This window comes from Bombyx mori, chromosome 3, assembly GCF_030269925.1.
Source record: "Bombyx mori chromosome 3, ASM3026992v2".
NCBI lineage: Eukaryota > Metazoa > Arthropoda > Insecta > Lepidoptera > Bombycidae > Bombyx > Bombyx mori.
The window spans coordinates 5395671-5405657 of NC_085109.1; the positions used below are offsets into that span (position 1 = coordinate 5395671).

Sequence of the window (9987 nt, forward strand, 5' to 3'; positions counted from 1 at the left end):
GTGGAAACTTAAAGTTTGAACGGCTCTTAATTAGAAGTTACGGATATGTGGACAAGATTTTCAAGGTAATGCCACTTCCTCATTAGCTACCTGTCGAGGCCATGGACCTCCTATTCATAAACTCTATGGTATAGAGATGGTACGGCATGTTTAAGCGCTTTCGTGATGGAAATTTTGATTTGAAGAACGAACCACTTAGAAGAACGCCCACACATGTGAATAACAATGAATTGAAAGAGATGGTGGAAGCCGATCCGAGCCAAGCCACCCAGGAATTAGCGGCATGGTTTAACGTTACCTTATCAACAATATGACTCATTTGCGTCAAATCAATAAAAGAAAAAATGTGAAAAACGGGTGCCTCATGATTTGACTGATCTGTAGAAAGAAACGTGTGTTGAAACTTGTCTTGCTTTGTTGAATCGATACAGAAATAAAGGAATATTGGATCGAATTGTGACATGTGATGAAAAGTGGATTCTTTACCATAGCCGTAAGCGAAAAATGCCATAGCTGAATCCAGGTCAAACTCCGCAATAGTGTCCTAAAGCAAAGTTTATCAATAAAAGGTAATTGTGGTCTCAGCATGGTTATTCACTATAGCTTTCTCCGATCTGGTCAAGTAATAACATCAGATGCCTACTGCGCTGAACTACGAACAATGATAGCAAAACTTGTAGTGAAAGAGCCCTGACTCATGAATCGATCTTCACCATTATTGCTCCATGATAACGCGAAACCTCATACAGCACGAGAAACCGTTTTGTTTCTACAGGAACTGCAATTAGAAACCATTCGTCACCCTCCGTATTCGCCAGACCTTGTTCCAACGGACTACCATTTTTTTTGTGGTTTGGACAATTTTCTACGTCATAAAAAGTTTTCTTCCCAGGAGGCAGTACAAAATGCTTTCACACAGTTTGTAGAATCTAGGTCACCAGAGTTCTATCGCAAAGGCATAAATGACCTTCCTATTAGATGGCAGCAATTTATAGATAATAATGGTAGATATTATGATTAAATAAATATGTTAAATTTAAAAAAAAATTCAATTTTTCAGTACAAATCGGCATTTTCATACTTTTTTTAGCCTACTTAACCTAATAGGTGTGTAGCTCTAATAAAGAATAAATAAAAAAAAACCCAAATATACTAAAATGTCATTTCTTAAGTCGTATATAAGTATATACTCGTAGAACATACATGTCGAATTAAAATCGTAGTGGGTGGCTGGCGTTAAATCAATATGAACCGTCAAATGTAAATGAAGCTTCACGATCATGTCAATCCTTCAATATGGGGAGATAAAGGCCGCGATAAAAATTTAAATAATCTATTATTACAAGATTACAAGACGATGTCGTAAAATGCAAAAAATATAGAATGGCTTGTACTAATCTTATTATGAACATTAAAGTTTTATGAAACTGAATTGTCAACAAAAATGTTAACGTATTATATCATGTGTAGTAGTATATATTGGTATTTTCTTGACAAATTTTAATGGATACAATCTAAAAATAACATTAAATAAATCGGGTTTAATATGCTTAGTTGCATTTTATAAATTTTGTTGAATATCCAATACAAATAAATGATCCGTTGCTTTAAACAGAAATAATTTTACTAACTTTGAGCACTTTGTTTTTGGAATATTTTTATTTTTGGTACCGACGCTTGAAGATCTCATCAACACTAAGGACAGAACAAAGTAGTCACCTACCGAAAAAAATAATAAAGTGAACGAAATTCAGCTCTGAATAATGTCGATCCATAGATAATTGTGTATGGATCTGAATGTTGGGCGACGAAAGTAAAGCATGAAAGAGGAGTGCATACGACAGAGATGTGAATATTGAGGTGGATGTGTGGAGTGACAAGATTGGACAAGATAAGAGTATAACAGAGGAAATGTGCGGAAATCAACAAATTAAAGAGCGGACGGCTAGCGTGGTATAGACATGTGATGCGTAGAGAGAAGATCCATGTGACTAGGAGATGTACGAAAATGGTATTGCAAGGTAGAGAGGGAGAGGTCGACCGAAGAAGACATGGATGGAGTGTGTGAACGACGATGTGAGAGAGAGAGAGGAGAAGAGAATGGAAGAGAAAAATTTGCCCTGCCGACCCCAGTGGGATAAGGTGGAGAAAAAAAGAAGACATTATATCAACTGTTTAAAACTAGCAAAAAACTGCCAGCACAATTTTGGCGCGACACGTTGCTAAAACTTTAAAAATAATTCCTTTAAACAATATCCCTTTTACTGACGCCACAGAGCAACGTATCTCCGGTGAGGCAGCTCAATCCGGCATCAGAGTACGTTATTTATAAGTGTAGATTATCGCAACAAATCACCGAAACGATTGCCGTACCAAAATCATTTGGTGTAACCCGAGAACGCCCCTTATATTTGATGATTGGACAAATAAATATATTTTCCGTATCCTGTTTATCTGGTTTAGGGTGTTAATAAAAATGTAGAGGAGCTCCGGGTAATATGGACGTTTATTAAATTTAAAACTCGATATTTGCATTGCTATCTATGTCTTTGGCTTGTTTTTAAGGTAAGTTTAAAAAGTAATATCTTCCAGAAAAGCCATTTTAGCCATCAAAATAAATATATTTTCTTTAATGACTTATAAATGAATGTCATTTTGAGCTGACGTATTATATAAAAAAAACTATTTAATCACATATGCCAAAAATCTGAATCGCGTTTTTATTAGTTCAATATTATACATAATATATCTAGGTTCCGATGTTCCTAACAACATAGTGGTTTATGATAAACAAGTCACCCGCTATGTTAAGCCAAAAACCATAATATCGTTTCCTATGAACGCGTGATGAAAGCATGCATAATGTAAATGAAACCATAAAATGTAAGTACACGGTTAGACTTTGGTTTAGCATTAAATATCTATACTAATATTAATATTATAAAGCTGAAGAGTTTGTTTGTTTAAGCGCGCTAATCTCAGGAACTACTGGTCCGATTTGATAAATTATTTCAGTGTCAGATAGTTCATTTATTGAAGAAGGCTATAAGGCTATATGACATCACGCTAAGACCAATAGAAACGGAGCACCAATAAAGAATGTTTCAAAATCGGATTCTTTTTTTTCTACGTAAATGAAGTAGCAGGTAAAATTTTGCGTTATGCCAAAGTAACTACTCCACGCGGACGAAGTCGCGGGCAAAAGCTAGTGTAGAAATAAAACACATCCAATATCAACTTAGCATTGATTCGTAAAATAAAATCTATATATTTTTTAAGCGTATTCGATTCGCAATCAACACACGTGCGTCTCCATCAAGCCATGATTAATGATTCTTCAGAAGCAATTCGGGACGTTTAATTATCCAAGACGAATTAAATTGCAATGTAATCGGCAGCTTGTATTGTTTGCGAATGATTATACAAATTATTATCGATGCACGTTTTATTGATCAAAATAATAGTTTATTGAATTCGTTTCACTGTTTCGACCTTTTATTAATCGACGACCTTTCGACCCGGTGCGCTACTGATGAATCAAGGTCATTTCCGTAATTACAATCAAACATAATACGCAAATATATGCAATGCAATTTGAATGCACCAAAACTGAAACTTGTATTTGTTCGTCGTATTTAAATAAACACCAGAGGATGACCGAGCTTTGTTCGATATTTTTTTTTATAAATTGTGATTTTTCGAAATTATATTTAAATACGAATTACATATTGATATTATATTATACTATTTGTTATTTACTTTCAATAATTTTTTTTATTGAAAACACGAATAAAGCAACATTTTCTGAAAATAAATCGTAGGTAGATCGATTTATCGCCCCCGAAATCCCCCGTTAATTTTATAAAAATCGTTGGCGCCGTTTCCGAAATTCATATACATATATATTTATATACAAAAATTGCTCGTTTAAAGATATAAGATACACAGAATCGCTAGTCTGTTTTTCTGCAATTTGTTATTACATTATCCGGCAGCTTTAAAACTTTATTACAAAAAATTATTGTCTTTGTTTTGTTTGGAAATAATTCAAAAACATTATCAAAATAAAATGCATTAGTAAAAAAGGTTTTATTCGTGAATAGGCTCAATCGACCTGAGCATCCTCATTCGGTGTGAATGGATCTGTGGTCAGGGTGGCCGGCGTTCGTCGTCCTATCGTTCTCAATAAATTAGAAGCCGCTAATACAAGCCGTGCCCTTACAGAAGACTGGTCGTGTCAAGTATCCACTAATGTACAGACGTGATAACACCTCAATATCACTTATGTGCATGGCTCCAATAAAACAAGAGCTAGAACCGGCACCAAATATATCTTGAAAAGGTACCTCTCGATAATGGTTGCGAGGTGTTGGTTTTGTGGTTTTTGTGTCGTCTCAGAATGTTGCCTCTTTTATATCGTTAGCGAAGTAAGGGCCCACTGTCACGTGTCCCGTAATTTGTGTATTGAAAATACGCGGGTGAATTATACGTGGACGCGATTTTGTAATTGATTTAAGGACTGGATTTATGGGCTATTGTGATTTTTAAATGTTTGCGCGTTGAGTCACGTGTGCTTGAAAAATTCTTGTAACCAAAAGGCTCTTTGCGAGGTAACAATTAATAATCAGACTTCACATATTTCTGTATTCGATTTATTATTATATTTTTTTTTATTGCATAGATGGTTGGACGAGCTCACAGCCCGCCTGGTGTTAAGTGGTTATCGGAGCCCATAGACATCTACAACGTAAATGCTGCCCCCCACCTTGAGATATGATTTCTAAGGTCTCACTATAGTTGCAACGGCTGCCCCACCCTTCAAACCTGAACGCATAACTGCTTCACAGCAGAAATAGGCAGGGTGATGGTACCTACCCGTGCGAACTCACAAGAGGTCCTACCAACAGTATTAACTGATCAGACTAATCGACGAGCTCGTGGCTCACCTGGTGTTAAGTGATTACCAAAGCCCATAGACATCAACAACGCTTAGCCGCCACCCACCATAAGTCCACTTCTAAGTCTCAGCTCTATAATAAAACGGCTGCTCCACGCTTTAAGCCTGAACGCATTACTGCTTCACGGCAGAAATAGGCTGGGCGGTATCTACCCGTGCGGAATCACAAGACACCCTACTATAGATTTTGCTTTACACAGTACACTTTCCGTTGCTGTTTTTGAAGCACAATTATGCGACCACTTGTTGGCAAGCTGAAGTCGCAGTGAACTGAACATTTATGTCATAGATCGCTGGAGCAGACGGGTTCTTGATGTGAGATACGACTAGTAGAGGAAGTGACCTTCGAGGGGTAGAAGGAGAGATGAGGAGACCCGAAGACCGGGTGCCGTGGTATCTATTGGGAGAGGCCTATATCCAGCACTGGAAGACTACGGGCTGACGATAATGATGATGTGATAATGACGAGTTTTAATTTTTTTTATTGCCCTTGTAGGCAGTCGAGCATATAGCCCACCTGATGGTGAGTGGTTACCGTCGCCCATGGACTTCAGCAATGCCAGGGGCAGAGCCAAGCCGCTGCCTACCGCTTAATACTTAATACCGATTAATCTATATATTAATACGTGAAGCAAAACCTTTGTATCCCTTTTTAAGAAAATTGCGCGGACGGAGAAGTATGAAATTTTCCACTTAGGTATAGAGAATATAGAGAAGAAGTGCACAATGCTAATATTTTTTTTAAATAATGCGTAAAAGATACATTAAATGAATAAAGAAAACATTACACATACAACATACCATGTATTTGACGCACACACGCATGTATACTATTTATTGTCAAACTTTTGTTTTTGACGTCTGTGGTCAAATTGAGAATATATTAAATATTGTTTGTCTTTATTAATATTTTTTTATAGTGTAGCCTTGGCGAAATTTTGTCATTATTGAAGTATAAAATACAATCATACTAGTGCACAAACTTACAATTCCAATTAATTATAGTCGAATTTCGACTACTGCGGGACCTCTAGTTCTCTTAAATACACAATTAATATCATTTGTTTTAGCGCTGACTAGCCGACAAACACCAGAAAAATTCAAACCATAACAATCATAATCATATAAATATATCAATCATAAGCCCATAAAAATCAGAACGTAAATGCCACTAACTTAAGACACGAAAGTGTTCCACTCAACAAATAGGAACGCATAAGTGATTTGTAGTTTAATATAAAGTAGATGATGGTATCTAACGATGAAGAACTGCAAAGTTTTTTTTGAATTAATGACGAAAGTATCTTTATTCTTCTGTTCTTTTTAACTTAAGGAAATTGATAATTGATTGTATCCTTACAAAATTTAAAACATAGATTGACATATATCTGACAGATTACCGACGGATTTAAAACAAAATGTCTAAGGATCAGTTCATTGAAATCGCCGGTTTTCGTATTATGTGGAATAACTCCGAAATTAAACATACAAACTTCGTTTCAGGTTCCAACATAAACGACTAAAAAGGAGGTCCAAACGTGATTTACAGTTTTTTTCTATGGCAACACAATAAAAACGGCTCCCGTTAAATTTCGAAGTGGCAATTAAACTAATACAGAATTATGGCAACATTGTTTATATGCCGCAAACCGCTTATTATGAAATAAATTTAATACAGAGTTTGTATTTGTTAGTATATAATTTGACGTCGTCGTAAAAGCTGAGCATTAAGAGCTCACATAAATTACGAAATAATTTGCTGAGAACATTCACATTTACTGTAGGCAAAAAAACGACACTATTTTATTAATGAGATTTCAATCGAAACCTTTTACGAATTATATCATAATATAACAAGATTTTTACTTTTCTTAAAAAATGTGCTATGCTCTTTATTCTATTAAATGGTTGATCGCTAGTAAATACATATAATATTGATTTAATCAAATGGCCAAATTGACGGTTCACATTTATCCGACGAATCGAATATATAACTAATCAATCCTTTTTATTACGCCATTACAAGAATATCCAACAAAACGTTCAGTTACTACCTATATATCTTAGAACACTGTCACGAAGCATTTGTTAAGTACAGCTTAATATAGAATCATGCTCTAATGAAGTCGTCGTAGCCTAAAGGCTAAGGCGCTCGGTGTAGTCGTATGGAGCGATGCCACAATGCCAGTGTTCGAATCCTGCAAGCAAGTACCAATTTTTGTAATGAAAAACGTTCTTAACTCATATTCATGCACAAATCCCGCATCAGTGTAAAGCCCGTTAACAACTAAATAACAAATAAAATAAAAAAGGAAATCAATAGAAAAATAAAGGAGGGAATGATAGTTTTTGAGTTTTACCTATTTATTTAATTTAGTTTCAGTTTTCTTAAGAATTTTTTTCTAGTCACAGGAATGATTCACGATCAGAAGTTGGTAGATATCCTCAGCAGTAGACGTATATCTTACAATAGCAGATAGCAAAACCCTTCCAATGCCCACAACACACAATCCAGCGCTGCCTACATCCGATAGATTTCTGTAAAATTTATCAGGTCATCGCTCTATTTTATGAGAAATCTGTACACAATACGCCTTCTAGTGCGCGCGGTTGCAACTCAACAAATGTTGGACCAAATTGGGTTTAAAACCTCCACGGCTGCCCGCTATATACTAGCAATATATTATTATTAATTGACATTTACCTACGAAATTGCCGTTTAGTATACAGAAAGTTAATGTATTTTTATCAATCAAAATATTTGCCCATGGTATCGATTCATCTCAATTAACAAATAGTTATTTAGGTCATTACTTGAGCATGACCATTACTTTTTAGGAATAGGTTCACATTTGAGGCATTGCCTTAGTGGTGCACCAGAGTCTAATCAACATGATTATCTACAATCTACATCTACAATATATATAAAAATGAATTGCTGTTCGTTAGTCTCGCTAAAACTCGAGAACGCCTGGACCGATTTCGCTAATTTTGGTCTTGAGTTATTTGTGGAAGTCCAGAGAAGGTTTAAAAGGTAGATAAAAATGAAATTGCTCGGAATTAAATAAAAATAACAATTTTGTTTTCCCTTTGATGTGTCCCCCGTCGGACGGATTCCTTTGGTTTGTTTTAAGTTTATTTTATACAATAATTTAGGTCTTTTATTTATCGATTGAGGCACTACGAAGTCTGCCGGGTCAGCTAGTATAATTATCACAAAGAATCCATTTTTCATGGCAAGTGACAATGCAGTAAAAAATCCCTCCGTTTCTGTGTCTGTTAAGCAACGCAAGGCATAAGTTTGACGAGTTCACCCCGCAGACGATCGCTTAGTTTCGTGCGTCACTTGTCAAGTTTTTTCACCTTGCCAATTTGACACAAATGGACCAATATTGTACCTTACTGAAACACCCCTTAATGAGTGTGTGCACCGGGCCTCGGTTCGCAAACTATGGATAACATCTATCAAGGCTTTAATAAGCAAGAATTCCACATGACCACGACTGCTCTGCCGAGAGCAATCGATTATGATGGACCAATATTGTATTGATGCCAACGTTGGAAGCAACTACCAACTCACCAGTACATTGAGTATTTTCAACTTCCACTATCGCCTTTAATTCTTCGTTGTTGACTCTGATTTTTGGGCGATCATGAGGTTCCTTTTTTAGATCAAAATTTCCACGTCGGAAGCTTTCAAACGTTCCAACATGCCGTGCGTTCGTTTGACTGTTGACTCCGTACACGTCATTAATGTTATTAGCTGCTCGTGTGGCATTCCTACCGCTACGGAGCTCGTATTCCATAGTTACTCGTATTTTTATCGTCCGTTTTGATACAAATGTAGTGAAAACAAAATATTAATCAATAAACAAATTACTTAATGACAAAATAGAATTCTATATTTTTTTATTAAATTCAATTGAATTTAGAACGTTTCAAATAGCCAGTAACGTAAAACAGTAATATGAGTCGTCTATTATCAAAGGTGGTAATCTGTGCATTTGGACAAAAAAATTTTATTGATATGTCAATACAGATTGATTTGAATATAATCGTCTCCTTCAAAGAATACGGTTCAAAACCTGCATTAAATAAAGGTTAATAGTTAACCTGTTATTTATCTAAGATGTCGTTCCGAAGAGCTTTGTGACTGCCAATGGAATACAAAGTCAATAATTCGTTTTTCTGATTTACCAATCATTGTCCAAAAGTCAGATTGCCGGCTTTGATAATAGTCGACTCATATCATTGACAGAGGCCTATTATTTAATCATCAATAATCTACCTAAGCTAAATTTTAGATAGGTACGGAATAGCGACGTAAGGTCTCTCTCTGCTATCAGAACGATTACTGTCATGAATACTAAATCTAAAATATATTTCATTTCTATTGCTCGTATAGGCAGACGAGCATACGGCCAATTCGATGGTGAGTGGTTAACTTCTCTCACGGACGTCAGCAATGCCAGAGGCAGAGCCAAGCCACTGCTGTTTATATTCGGGAATACACTGGATAATTCTGGCAGTCAACATGCCTCCATTAACAAAGGGACTAGTTAAAGAAATTATTTCTAATATGTAACCAATAGTTTTATTATCAATCCATACTTTGTCTGTACACATGTTACCTAGCCTTCATTCCCGCAAAGAACCAAAGGGAAACGGGGATGACTGAAAACCAGCGCTTTCCGATTTATCGACCTTGAACAGCAATAGCTGAGCCAGCTCCTTTTGCCTTTTTCTCTTTCTTTCTTTTCTTTTATTTGTATTTTATTTTATGTGAAAGGCAATAAATGATTTTATTATTATTATTATTTATTATTACTTATGCGTCGAATCGAATCGAAATCGAAAGACGGAGTTGTCGCATGCTTCGAATGATGTTTCGATTATTGAATGGGCATCGATGCGTCGTATCGATTACGTACGAGACTGTGTACTCGTTGTCGCAATCGTTCGTACGAACATTAACAAGAGGTGGAGTTTGTACTTTTTGTTTGATGAAATTGATGGCACTATGCAGTATG

The 9987-nt window shown here is 35.9% G+C and overlaps 1 long non-coding RNA gene across 1 annotated transcript; it reads left to right on the plus strand.

Annotated features, from left to right (window-relative positions):
• Positions 1-2699: 2699 nt before the first annotated feature.
• LOC134200764 (uncharacterized) lies at positions 2700-6643 on the plus strand. Its single transcript, XR_009975816.1, has 2 exons — positions 2700-2883; positions 6461-6643. It is a non-coding gene; the product is annotated as an uncharacterized LOC134200764 (long non-coding RNA).
• The last annotated feature ends 3344 nt before the right edge of the window (positions 6644-9987 follow it).